Source organism: Lepisma saccharinum, chromosome 1 (genome assembly GCF_977018435.1).
Source record: "Lepisma saccharinum chromosome 1, izLepSacc3.1, whole genome shotgun sequence".
Taxonomy (NCBI): Eukaryota; Metazoa; Arthropoda; class Insecta; order Zygentoma; family Lepismatidae; genus Lepisma; species Lepisma saccharinum.
The window spans coordinates 166,921,048-166,935,998 of record NC_139229.1 but is presented as its reverse complement, the minus strand read 5'-3'; the positions used below and the strand labels follow the sequence as shown (position 1 = coordinate 166,935,998).

The following is a 14,951-nucleotide window of genomic DNA, read 5'->3' as shown; positions in this document are numbered from 1 at the left end:
CATATTCGCTTTCCCGGCACACAAGTACGACAGTGCCTTTGAAAATGTTCACTTGACATAGCAATTTGGCACGTAGGGCAATTTTTTACAGAACGCATAATGCAGAGATTTTTTGGGGGTATGTTATTTAATACCAAATGCTGTGCAATGCAAAATATAATTGCTCACTTTTTTTTTAACTATTTTCTATGATCTTATTTGGGTTTTTTTTTCGCCAAATTATATGCTTCTAGTCTCCTATACAACACAATATACGTACAATATTGTCAACAGTATTATATTTCAGCAGGTCGCTTGTCCCCTAAACACTACAGCTCACAGGTCGGGAAAATCTGACGTGAAAGCAGATAATACGCTTATGCCTTATTTATATATAATTTTCACGGGGCGTACAATATTGTCAACGGTATTATATTTGAGCAGGTCGCTTGTCACCTAAACACTACAGCTCACAGGTCGGGAAAATCTGACGTGAAAGCAGATAATACGCTTATGCCTTATTTATATATAATTTTCACGGGGCGTACAATATTGTCAACGGTATTATATTTGAGCAGGTCGCTTGTCACCTAAACACTACAGCTCACAGGTCGGGAAAATCTGACGTGAAAGCAGATAATACGCTTATGCCTTATTTATATATAATTTTCACGGGGCGTACAATATTGTCAACAGTATTATATTTGAGCGGGCCGCTTGTCACCTAAACACTACAGCTCACAGGTCGGCAAAATCTGACATGAAAGCAGATAATACGCTTATGCCTTATTTATATATAATGTTCACGGGGCGTTCAATATTGTCAACGGTATTATATTTGAGCGGGCCGCTTGTCGCCTAAACACTACAGCTCACAGATCGGGAAAATCTGACGTGAAAGCAGATAATACGCTTATGCCTTATTTATATATAATTTTCACGGGGCGTACAATATTGTCAACGGTATTATATTTGAGCGGGCCGCTTGTCACCTAAACACTACAGCTCACAGGTCGGCAAAATCTGACATGAAAGCAGATAATACGCTTATGCCTTATTTATATGTAATTTTCACGGGGCGTTCAATATTGTCAACGGTATTATATTTGAGCGCGTCGCTTGTCACCTAAACACTACAGCTCACAGGTCGGGAAAATCTGACATGAAAGCAGATAATACGCTTATGCCTTATTTATATATAATTTTCACGGGGCGTTCAATATTGTCAACGGTATTATATTTGAGCGCGTCGCTTGTCACCTAAACACTACAGCTCACAGGTCGGGAAAATCTGACATGAAAGCAGATAATACGCTTATGCCTTATTTATATATAATTTTCACGGGGCGTACAATATTGTCAACGGTATTATATTTGAGCGCGTCGCTTGTCACCTAAACACTACAGCTCACAGGTCGGGAAAATCTGACATGAAAGCAGATAATACGCTTATGCCTTATTTATATATAATTTTCACGGGGCGTACAATATTGTCAACGGTATTATATTTGAGCGGGCCGCTTGTCACCTAAACACTACAGCTCACAGGTCGGGAAAATCTGACATGAAAGCAGATAATACGCTTATGCCTTATTTATATGTAATTTTCACGGGGCGTTCAATATTGTCAACGGTATTATATTTGAGCGGGCCGCTTGTCGCCTAAACACTACAGCTCACAGATCGGGAAAATCTGACATGAAAGCAGATAATACGCTTATGCCTTATTTATATATAATTTTCACGGGCGTTCAATATTGTTAAGAGCGTTAGTTTTTGTAGAGCTCTCTTTTTTCCATCTTTCCTCTATACAGTGAAGCTGCAGAAGACACAATTAGCTAACCTAGCATACAACATACCTTCCTAATTAATATGGATATTGTCACACATTCCTCTTATTTTATACTGTTGTAAATAGAAAAAATTATGTACGGTAAATGTTTTGTATATTATAGGAAAAAACTGCAAAATATCCCCCAATTTTAATTCGAATTTTATCGAATTTTTACATATTTCCACGCCACCACATATTGTCCTATTTGCTTCTTTTACTTGCCTTGCTTAATTAACTCTCGCTAATTAGCATTTTTTTGGAAGAAGTCAACTAGAACAACATATGGCGGTATGAGAAATATGTAAATTAAAGAACATTTTAGCAATATATGGGCCCTAGCAATTAGCTTTCTCGACTAAGAGTACTCCTTCAAACATCTTCTGCTGATCGTATTACTAAACGAGGACGTTTAAAATGTTTGGGTGTTGAAAAAGTTTGACCCTACTTTTTTATTTCTATTGTTTGCTAATAGATGGCGCTAATAGTACCCCCTCCCCTCCCCTCTCCCCTCTTCTCCTCTGCTGTATGACAAATAGCACAAACATAAAAATCAAGATTTTGGAGAGCAAAACATAAAATTTGCATGCATCTGATGTCGAACCAGGAACTTTTATCTTTCGGGGAGTCAACATTATTTTTTTACTCAGCCGTCATATAACATGAACACACGCAAATATTCACATGTGCTTTTTATTATTTTGTGTTCGGTAAGTACAAGTATATTCTTACATAAATTATTGTTTAATTTAATAAATTGTAAAACTCGGAGCCTGCTATACTAAAACTCCTTCTGTATTTCATTAAACTATTGAAAGCGAATGTTGCGTGCATGCGGAAATAACACAGAAAAAAAAGCGGATGGAAGCAATTTAAAATCACTGGGGCAAGGTCAGTATTACGTGAACGTAAAAACACGTGTTTTCATTCAACTTCGAAAAATAAGAATGAATGTGTGCATACAGAACGCATATGCTTTCTTTTCACAGTTGTAAAAACATATAAATTGTACATGAGGTAAGTTACGGGAAGGCTCTCTCTTTTATGTCTGTGTATATGTTGTACAATTAGGTACAAGTATTGTACAATTAGGTACAAATTGTTGTACAATTATTTTCCCCAGTTGCCCAGTTGGAGTTGGGGGCATAACACTGGTATTATTTGTAATCACAGTGCTTACTCATGTATTTTGTTTAATATTTTATTTCAAATTCACTGTCAGAAACTAGTGTTGCCAGTTTCTGCATGTAGGTTTATTTACTCTGTTGGTTGTCACTGTCAAGTTTTTAGTATTCGTACAGCATAAAAAGCTATAACCCCCCTCTCAAAATATATACATTGTATACGCCAAGATGCCCAATAGCCTGGCAACACATCATGAAAAAACATGCCAAGAAGACCCAGTGGGTTTATAAGTCAGTGCTGCCAATTCCTATTTGTAGGTTAGCTTAACCTGTGAAAGATCATATAGTGGAATTTTCTTCGGATAAGTAGGTAACACCAACGAGCCTAAAAAAAGGAACATCCAATAAAATTGCCAGATGTAAACAGAGGGCAATAGACCCCCCTCATAAAAGGCTACAGTAAAAACCCACAGTGTCGCCAACACTAGGCCCCCCCCCCAACAGTATTGCCAGACATAAAAAATACATGGACCCCTCAGGTCCTTTGATGAAAATTTACAGTGAAAAAACCCAGTAGGTTAACAACACTGTCAAAAAATCTACGGTAGTGTTGCCAGATGTAAACAGAGGGCAATAAACCCCCCTCATAAAAAGCTACAGTAAACCCACAGTGTCGCCAACACTGCCCTCAAAATGTACATCATAAAAGGCTACGACGAGCGTCATAATCTTGGTGATTTTTTTCGGGTAAGGAGTTGGCAACACATGCCTTACGAGAGAAATCCATTAAGGCGATCGAGCGCCAAATGATGATTCGAGCGCCAATTGATGACTTGGTACCCGGCCACTAGGTCTACTCAAAGGAATTCGGGAGAGGACGAGGGAATATTATTGTGTGAAACTCAATTTCTGTCACACCTAAATATTTCAGTATTTGGCTCCTGCTCAGCTGATCAAAATTTTCTGGCGCCGCGCATGAAAGAAGCCGACTCCAATGTGACGACAAAGTTTTAGTAACTCATACATGACGTAACATGACAGATGCTGATTAAGGGGTGCTGTAAAACCCCTTCGCACCTTCTTCCCCGCGCCACCCATGCACGAGAACAAGAAAAGTTTGGTCGAAAGCAGAAATATATATGACATTTTGTGTTGCATTCGATTTCATTGTTTGAGCTCCGAAGGATGTAATCTCAGGAAGCAGATGCAAATGATTATATTCTTTCGGCGTCAGAAAGTGCTTGCGCATTATACTGAAGCGCTAACTTGTCCAATCTCTCTAAATATCGCTCTTGTGCAACTGCTACGACGGAGCCATCGAGCAATGTGGGCATGTTTGGCCGAAACAAAGAACTTTTTACAATACTACTGCAACAACACTGATCACAAATGCCCTCTGAAATTCCCTCCGATATCCGGATTCTCCGCTTTTACTATCCGGATTCCTGATTTTAAAAAATCCGGATTTGGCCATCCCTAATTTCTATCACAGATGACTAGCTTGGTTATACTTTCGAAAAGAGTCTCCTGTGAGACTGAAAGAGTGCAGATTCCACGTTGTATTTGTATTGAGAAGAGAGATTGAGATTTGAGCGACTTCTAGAAAGGAAAGAGCATCCTTTACATTCATTGCACACATGGGGAACATCAAAAATATCTTTCAGAGGAACTCCAGCGCTCTCTTGTACATGGTTCTGCAAATGCGTGCCTCTTCCAGATCCAGAAATCGAGTTGCAACGGCCCGTCTTTATGAGGGTACACAACGCGGCAGAGGAAATTAGAGAATCAGCAGACGGAAGCGCGGGAAATCCTCCGATCGAAAGAACATTTCGGGTTCAGAGACTATTAAAAAAACCGTAAGCTTTGCCTTGATGGAGTCTCCATGGGCTTTCCCAGAAGAAGAAGACGGGGGAAAAAAATAAAACGAGGAAGAAGGAATTCTGCGGCGCTTTATTTGAAGAAAAATGGTTCGTCAGGCCGTTCCCAATAATCCCGCGGGAAGAAGCAATCAGGCGGGATTACTGAATTTGTTCCCCAATGTCATTTTGATTGGCTCTCGAGCAGAGAGTGGGCAGTCTGGATTAAGGGGACGCTGGGATTTCGACCTGTTAATTATTGGTCTTCATTTTTGGAAGCGATTTCCTCGTAGATTCGCCAATAAAAATATAACCATGCTCTCGAATATAAGTGCGTGCACGTTGAGGAGGATGGCTTGGAGGGAGGAGGTAGGGGCGATATCGACTGACGGGGCCTCGGGGGGTCATTTTCCTGTGGCTCAAGGCGTGATACCCTGGCAGACTTCCAATGCTGGCAGGGTGTCAAACCTATATCTTGAGAAAGTATGCTCCGGCAATGTAACGGGCTCGATTGCCGATCGGGAGATTATTGGCCCATTACGGCCCTTCTCAGGGGCACTCCTGAGGTTCCAAAGGCTCAGGGTGGCCAATATTTATTTTTTCTCGTTTTTTAATATTCTCCAGGCGCATCTTGGTGCTCATATTAGGTATGATACATAGACGAGAACGAGAATAGACGCTTCGAGACTTGTCGAGACAACACCGAGAACGAGACCGACTCTCAGTTTGCGAGACCTGGTTGTAATATTTGAAAAAATAACCTAAACCAAAGTTTTTTACTATGTGGCTGTAGTAATCAACAGCTTTTCCAATAGTCTCATATGTGCTATGCTAGGTGGTTACAGATATTTCCAGGATAAAAATGATAAAGATCTCGATTTTTGTTGAGTTCGTAGCGTCGAAACGAGGCGTCAAACAGAAAGGAAAATATTAAGAAAAATGATTTGCTATGATGACCTCTAGCTATTGTGAAGCAGCTGTAATAGAATGACCGGTCTGCTATGATCGGTTGCACATGTCGTTTATGTTATGGCTGAACCAATACCGATGATGTATGTTCATTGATTGATTTGGTTTATTTTACTTTGCTTTTCTGCCACTTTTGGCTAATCGCGAAGATGGTGACGAGATGATATGATGAAATTGATGAAGAGACAATCACAAAGAACACCGATGCCGCCGAGATTCGAACCACCTAGGACCTCTGGCGTGTCGGTATCGGAAAGCATCGGTTGAAGTTTTTATTCTATTTTATTTATTGATACCGATAGATATTATTCCGGCCGTTTGATCGTTTGCGGAGTTCGGAAAAGTGCCCCGCGTTACTTTTGGGGAGCGTAATTATCCTGGAAATTATGCAAGAAATTAAAATTTTCATTTATTTGCACCAAATGTGTGTGTGGAAAACAGTATTTTGTGATTATATTAGAGATATTTTGATACTCTGATGCAATTCTTTGATAAATTGATGCTTTTAATTGGAAAGCAATACAGTAAAACCTCGTTAATCCTGACCCCGGTAAGCCGGACTTAGCTTAATCCGGACAGGCAAAAGGCAAAGAAAAAAAAGCAGAATGCAAGGTTTTAAATATGGCTAGAAGTCAGCAAGAGAACTTCCCAAAGAAAAGGCAGTCAACCACTGATGAAATTCTGTTTCCCGCAGACGTTGTGCTGTACTGTATAGCGTATTTAGGCCTATGCCCTTTAAATACACTATAATAAACGTGTTTTGTTGCTATAAACGGAGTTTTAATGCACTTTCTACTGTTCTTTTAGGTAACTTCAGTTAAACCGGACTTTCGTTAAACCGGTCAACTTATCCCCCCCCCGATTAGTCCGGATTAACGAGGTTTTACTGTACTTATACACTGATTTTAGTCAATACTTTGAACAACGTTTACTTTCAATTTTGAAGCATCGGTATCAATACCTGTGAGAATCGGTAAGAATATCGGTATGGGTATTGGTTCAAAGCGGTATCGGCTCAAGTATAGTTTATATACTATGTTTAAATGCGTTTCGAGATGCGAGACGAGAACGAGAATGAGAAAGGCCTTTGCAACACGAAACGAGAGTTACCCCTCCAAGTCTGTATACCAATCCTGTAGTTTGTAACTGACGCGTATCACGCAAAATTCATTAGCGTCCCCCCCCCCGTACAATAAATTAATCGTACATCTGAGTAGTTGCTATTCTTCATCCCCCACAGGACAAATTCAAGGCAAAAACTATGAACATGAAATGAGAATACGTTGTGCCAGGTCGTTAAGTTGAAATCATAAGTATTTTAAGCAGTGGACTATATCCTATCTCCAAGAAACTTTTTAATTTTTTTTTATATATCAGTACAGTGTAAGGTGCTAGTAAAATTGTAAATAAGAGTTGAGAATTTCAGTGCCAATTTAAAAAAAACAATGTTAAGTTAATACTATATCATTAGTGCGTTCATTCAAAGATTCACAGTTATTATTTTGCACAATGTACGTACATGTGTTTGTGTATGTATGTACATCAATGACACATGTATTGACAGTTCCTTCACCTTACAATCAAGCAGTCCCGAGTTCGATTCCCGGTGGAGGCACATAGTGGTTCGGATCCCACTTTAAAGTGTAGGACCAGTCCCGATTTAGCTTGACTGTGCATAAAGTGGACTTAAAACACCAAATCAATCAATAAAAGTTCCTTCCCCTTACAAATCCAATTAGCTATTTTTGATGGCATCGAGAGAAGCAGTAAATATGTGGAAATACGGATTAAATCATTTTGCTGCGTCCTTTATTTATATATTTGGAAGATAACATACAAGCTCCCAATTATAGTGTTGTAAATTTGAATTGTAATGTTACGTAGACACAAAGATAATGTAATCAAAGGTAAATTAAATGAGCGAAATGTTGCATAACTATGTACAGAATTTTTATAAAAAAATCTAATTGAACTATTAAATCAATTTCAAACAATATTTACAAGTTAAAAATCATGTAGAAAACAAGATATTTGTTTGATAATCAAAATTATTATGTATGCCTTTCATTTAATTTATCGCCATAATGACCATAGATTACATAATTGACCTAATTAATATATTTTTAAAAACAGATAACTGAAATATACATTTCTGGTGCACGAAATTGTAATTTATAATCATTTCTTTCTTTACGCATGATACAATACTCAAATTTAATTAGCTGAAATAACAGTTGTGTCCTGTTTTTGTAAATGAACAGGCAGATTGTTAAATTTTGACGGCAAATTTTACGGTAACCTCTACAGTGAATATAAGATAATTTAACTGTTCCTGTTCTCTGACGTGCGTATGCTATACTGTTTTTCGGTTGTACTCCGACAGAACAAAGCAAACAGAAAAATTCCCCAAACCGTCGAAATGAAGAGTGCCGTAATGGCATGCCACAGCTATCTCATGATCATTATTTCTCACGAAAAGAATTTAATCAACAACTGATTTCGTATGAAGATACCTTTTGATTGATTTGATTTCATTTGATTTTAAAATTTTGGGTGCGTCAGCACTAAGGCTATATTGCACCCGTCACACTATACGGGGTCCAGCCCCTTATCTTTACACATAACAACTCTAACGTTGCTTAATTAAAATCATAAAATATTAAAATGTTCTGACTTTCATTAAAAGCTGAGGCTGCAAAGAACACTCAGCACACATAAGGACAAAAGAACAGGACAATACAAACAAAATTATACTGGCCATAGGGCCAGTCGCCAGAGCCTCGTTAGTCTTCAGTCCAGGGTGTACTAACGTGGAAGTGAGGTTGACATTTGGGTGTACTACGTGGAAGATCACCCCTTACACCCCGAAGATACCTTTTGACAATACTTTTCACTTGCCAAGACGAGGAAGACAAAATCTGAGCAGTAGACACTACCAAGACTTTTGACACTTAGGTGCTATTTGCAAGCTGATGTAATAATATTCGAGTGCCGAGACTGAAAATTCAATCGTCCAAAAAATGTATTCATTATTAAAAAAGTTTAATATAAAATGCACTGCGATTGCAAAAAAAAAAAAAAAAAAGGCCCTCATGAAGCACGCAGTGCATTAACATGAGTCAATCTGAATTTATGTAGATGGTGTAGATTTTTTTAACAAGGTAACACTTCAAAACTTACCCATCCATGGCAGTGTAGGCAGGGAGCATAGCTTATTTAGTACTTCAAAACTTCAGTCTTACGTATGAATTCAGAATAATACTTTTTTTTTCTCCTAATCATCATTTATCACACACAGTCGCGATTAATTAACACTAAGGCAGAAAATCCACGAAAAATATATAACTGAAAAAGAATACACTCAGAAATTGATTGGTCAAAGAAATACAAGTGAAAATTACCATTGTCCGCCAATATTCTACGTTCCTATATTGAAAACAAAGCGTTAGACGGCAAAAGCGGCGATCAAATAGCTTAAGACAGGCAAAACCAAGACAAACTTGCACGTGCAGTTGGAGACACTGTAAGGTTCCATAAAAGCCTTCCAACGATCTCAACACATAACCAGTCGTTTCAGCTCAACCATCACGCTGCCGTCAGAATGTCCGAAACAGATGGTAACAGTCAGTTGGAGGTTTTATTGAGCCACTCGGAAAAACGTAAACAACTGACGGAGAAAGCTTGGCAAAGGAAGAATGTTAAAGGAAGTACTTACGTATCGAAGGGCCTTCAACTCATCTTGACTTCGAAGGGTGGCGCCATGCAAGATCATACTAAAGGAAAGAAAATAAAAAAATATTTTTTTAAAAAAAAATCGAAAAACAGATAGCATAAGTTATAAGCTCTTACCGAAGATAGAAAAATTACAGGGTGACCACAAGCAAAAGGACCTGCGCAGAACCGCGTGTCCTGTGCATCTTACTCGCGCGTCGAGGGGAAAGCAGAGTGGAGCAGGCTTCCTTATGGTCAGAGTTGAATGGATGGAGAGGAACGTGCGTGAGCGCTTTTGACCGAATGTTCTTTTGTTTGTGGTCGCTCTATACTATGGCAAGTTGTTGCTATGTAATCACTACATGCCCCATCGATATCACTCACAGCATTGTTACATCCTTTGAATCATGTATTATACATTTTTAACGAACTTAATTAGGACAATATACATCATTATTAATTAACATTTAAATCCGATTTCATTACACAAAATTTTATCCTTGTACCATTCGTAGTTTACTAAATAGTCAAATTAGAAAAAAAAAATTATAATCTGATGTCATCGTGTTTCATTTGTTGCGGATATATCCCTATAATGGAAACTGTTATAACGTTTTTGACTCCCATTGTTAAATAGGCAGGCAAATTGATTGAATTGTCAAATATCCCCCTACACCGGTGTTTAGCATTTCTTTCAGTCTAGGAAACTATTTTTCATAGGGGGAGGTAACATGAAACGTGCATTCTTCATGTAATCGCTAATTTAATTATCAAGTTTTTCTTGTCTGGAGGAACAGTTTCGCGCATCATTTTAAGGCGGTTTTGTATTTACCAATTTGTTTTTCCCGAGTTCTCAACTGCATTTATTTCAGAATTTTGATTTTTCTCACAATTTCAGCTCCCCCCTGCGTACAACAGTGGTTGTAATTAATTAATAAGCAGAAAAAAAGATCAAGTAATTATCTCATATAATTACACGTAAAAAAAGGTAAAGTGCTCCCCTGTACATAGCACCACGCCATGAAGGCGTATAGGGGGTGTGGGGGTAACGCCCCACACTTTCTTGATCCGGTCGTGAGTGGGAGTGATGTGATCAGCACCACGCCCCTGACCGCCTTTACCCCCCCAGGGTTTCCCCCAGGTACCCATGTTATTCGACACTGGCTGGGCGCCGGGGCCGCTTCCAACGTTAGAAAAGTTCCCGGATTTGAACCGGCCGGGGATCGAACCCGGGACCTTTAGAATGGTAGTCAGACGTTATATTAATAATTAAGCAATAAATCTTTATGTTATTTTGAAATGAGAAAGTCCCCATGTTCCATCCTCAATTCGAATACATACTGATACGACGCTCTGCTCGTAATAATTTTATCTTTAATTCAGTACGTTTCCTCGTGCAGTGACGCACCCATTCTTCAACTGAAGGGAGAGAGCTATGAACATCTTACTTTTTGCATCCAGCGTCGTCATCACCTCCTCTGTACGTTCGGGACCATGAATAAGAAAGAGCTCATTCTCATCTCCCGATTGGGAAGGCAAATAAAAAGCAATTCGAATTGGTTTTTCCCGCCGGTCCTTGTGGCCATCTACCAAACTGCCGCTGTCAGATTTGCTCATCTGGTTCTTGCAAAATAGAGCTCTTTCTCTCTCTCTCTTTGTCACCGTCTCCTATTCATTTCCTCAAAGTGAGTTTCTTGCTTCCGGACACATAAATTATGGTTCGTAGATGTCGCTTGGTTTTTGTCCTCCTTCATTAACTCAACACTCTCTCGCGCAAAAGCTGCTCTCTCATTAATCCCCCCCTCCTCCCTCCCAAAACAACAAAAAGAAAAGTGAGAAAATTATCTCCTTATATCACTTCTCTCTCTCTCTCTCCTTTTCTCTACCAGAAGGCAGATCGTAGTCATAATTTATGCCATGCCGCATTTGATTAATATCCCTCCGCTGCTATCAAACCGAGTTTTTCATGTTTTCTTACAATGTACAATTCAGCAGGGTAGATACTGAGAATATCATCTAGTATACATGGAAAAGAATTTGTGGGATTTGACTCACCAACGAAGGTTCCAGATTCGAGTTGTAGCCTGGTATGTTCATCAATTCCAACTAATCCTAATCTACCCACATCCTCCCGATTAGCACAAACTGGTAAACAAAACATGTAAGAAGATACAAATATAAGACTTCCATTAACAACAATTATCGGATCGAATAAAAGTCCATAAAATCCGAAATTGTTCTGCAAACGTGTTTACAAATTTAATGTCTGGTATGTTAGGCATATATTTTTAGCCGTATTCGAATTGCTTTGCTATATTTGATAGAATAATTTCACTATTTTCGAACAATCCACACTTTCCTATATATCTCTCTCTCTCTCATGAGATACTGAGAAAAGCAGTAAACGCTGGGTACTATCTTGGAAGAAAGTGAAAGTATTTCTGTAATTTTATGGGAAAATTATCTTATCACATCGTGGGCAAGGCTCTCCGCTAGATCTCAGAGGAAAAGGTCGTTTCACAGTTACTGGAGAGAAGGTCCTCGGTCACTTCGCGGAGAAAAGGACTTCGGTCACTTCGTGGGGAAAAGGACTTCGGTCGCTTCGCAGGGAAAAAGTCCCTTGTCACTTGGCGGGGGAAAAAGTCCTCGACCACTTGGCGGGGAAAAGTTCCTCGTTCACTTCACGGGGAAAACTCAATTTGCCACTTCGCGGGGGAAAAGTCTTTCCTAGTTGCTAGGGAAAAGTTACATGCTAGTTCGCGTAAAATATCTCCGGCACTTAGCGTGAGAAGTGTTCCACGCTTTGTAACATTTCTTGGGGAAAATATTCCTTACTACGTCGTGGGAGAAAAGCTACAAAATCACTTAAGGCCGTACTAAAGGCAATTTTGTGGTACTTTTTCGATAACAGATGGCAGCACCGTTTGCCATGGCAACCGAGAGCCATGTTGCCAGATCTTCGCGTAATCAAGGTAGATACATACAGGTTGGTCGATTAGGATACTCCTTGATGGGATATGACGTCACGTTGGTTAGCAGATTTTATTGAAAAATCTAAGTAGATGTGGAGCAACGTAATTGTTTATCATGAGATTTTTAGTTGTATGTTCTTATTGAAAAAAAAAACAATTTATCAGCAATGGAAGATAGTAATAGTCGTAATAGTCATAGAAGAAAGAAAATGCACCAGTATTAACAAAACTACCACTTCAGCGCCATCTGTACGCAGCAGTTTGAACATGACGGAGACCTTATATTTTCTGCTATTTACTTAAATCCCTTCAATCGTAACAAAGTTATAAGGTTCACATGTTCTAGTGAATAAAACAATCTTTTAAATCTGAAAATTTCTTCCTTACTGAATCTATATTAGTTGTACGGTTATCCTTAGAAATTTGGGTCTATGCTTTAGCATGGCTTTAGAACCCTCGAAGATCACATATAATATTTGCGAGAATAATAGAGGGGGGACGAAAACGGTGAAGGTTTTCCGCACCTTCTGGTACACAAGTTTTTTTTGGCACGCAGTAGACTAGCTCCTACTGTAGCAATCTCCGTCTCCCATCCCCCTGGGCTACACCCTCCCCGAGGACTCCGGTGCATGCCTTCGTAATCCTAGCTTCATTATCAGCGTCTTCCCCCAGGAGACTCTCTCGGATGCCCACGGGAACATCGGCTGATTTATGACGCATTATTTCCTGGAAATTAAAGCCCCCGAGTGGCCTAATTACGGCGGCGCGAAGGAGATGCCCAACTTATGAAGATTTACGGGAGAGCGCCTCGTAGTTAGGAAGTGATAACCTGAAGCCGATGAAAATGCGCAGATTGTCATCGCCGCCTTAACCATCTCCCAGGCTGATATCAGAAAGTTCCATGGTTCGAAATTTCAACCGTGGAATGATAAAAAGATCTGATCCTTCTAAATAGTAAATAAGTACGTCATTCTTCAAAATTGGTGCTGTTGCACGTTGAGTCTGTCCGAAACGATTAGAAAAAAGTTTCTCGTTTCGAAAAACACGGTGATATTCGAATTTCGAAATATATATATATATTATATATATATATATATATATATATATATATATATATATATATATATAAAATAATTCCTCTGCAATTTGGAAGTATCATAGTGTTCATTGCTCACATTGTTGCCTAGATATTGGTAAGAGAATATAATTTTAAATTGCCGTCGAACTAGACAATATCGAATGTGATCCGCATGTTCCATCCGATCCTTGGCCTTTTTTCATGTCCTGTTTTGTATTTCATATTTCGTGGTGATTTTCCCTTTCGCCCAACTGTCATACAAACTGGGCAATTGACACACACACACACACACACATATATATATATATATATATATATATATATATATATATATATATATGGAGTAGGGTTTACTTACATATGTCTAGAACTAAGCTACGTATCTAGACCTGATCAAAATCTAATATATTGGTAATTATTGACTTATATGTATTTCACCGTATGTTGAATCTCATTAATTTTATAAACAGAGATTATGTTTTAACCCGGTCTAGAGAGCAAGATAACGTCGGCAATGGACTTGATGACATTACCTTCCGTTAACCAAAGCAACCTTCTCAGCAGGCCTTGACCCTCAAAGAGATTTTGGACAAAACTAAACACCATTCTTCATGTAAGGAATCAGGTTTTGATCTCTCGAATAAATTGTCCAGTTCTGAATTTAAGAAGGTAAAGGAAGTGAAGTAACGATGGTTACTTATAACCACACGATGCACGCAAAATGAAACATACATACCCGCTGTAGAAATGAAGAAACTGTTGTTGTATCTGGAAGGAGAACCTTCATAGTTCGCTCGATAGGATCTGGTTTGACGGATGTAAAATAGTAAAGATAGTCACGCTATATTTTTAAAATGCTGTATTGAGCTGTATGATACGCACACTACATTGCTTGGCTCAAAATGATAAACGAAACGACGCACTGTTCTTCTATCCGCCGTTCAACAGCTGATCTTACAATGGGGGCGCTAGCTGGTTTCGAGACTGTAATTGCAAATGGGTTGAAATGGCCGAAAAGGGAGGAGCCTACCATCTAGGCTCTGACTGATTGCAAGTGTATATTCACAGACAACTGCCATTACATTTAACCAAAATATAATGTGGATAAGGCGATACTAACGTAATCACTGGAAAAGAAAACTAATTCCGTTACGTTCTCCCCACAGTAAGTAACACCCTCCCCGTGGCGCAACAGCCAGCGCTGGTTCGAGTCTCCTGGTGAGAAGCGTAACAACTTTCCTCCTAAGATTTCGGCCAGTGTATGGGACCGGTGGCCACCCACCATCTTGAGGAAATTGGAAGCTACAGTAAGTAGCGTAACCCGGTCAGCGAAACCTACAACAACGTCTTGCGGTTCGTAGTGCTGCAGGCGCGGCTCGTGCATAATTTTCCTGGGGGTTCACCAAAATTATGAAAAGTGGACTTACCTAA

The 14,951-nt window shown here is 39.2% G+C and overlaps 2 protein-coding genes across 2 annotated transcripts in view; one reads left to right on the top strand and one right to left on the bottom strand.

Annotated features, from left to right (window-relative positions):
• Positions 1 to 9,528, bottom strand: part of spdo (sanpodo) — a 281,416-nt gene extending 271,888 nt beyond the window's left edge. The window contains exon 1 of the mRNA XM_083142171.1: positions 9,475 to 9,528. The gene's annotated coding sequence lies outside the window, so the exon portion shown is untranslated. The remainder of the gene's footprint in view (positions 1 to 9,474) is intronic.
• LOC146003747 (uncharacterized) overlaps positions 1 to 14,951 on the top strand; it is a 367,150-nt gene that overhangs the window by 62,904 nt on the left and 289,295 nt on the right. The gene's annotated exons all lie outside the window — the stretch shown is intronic.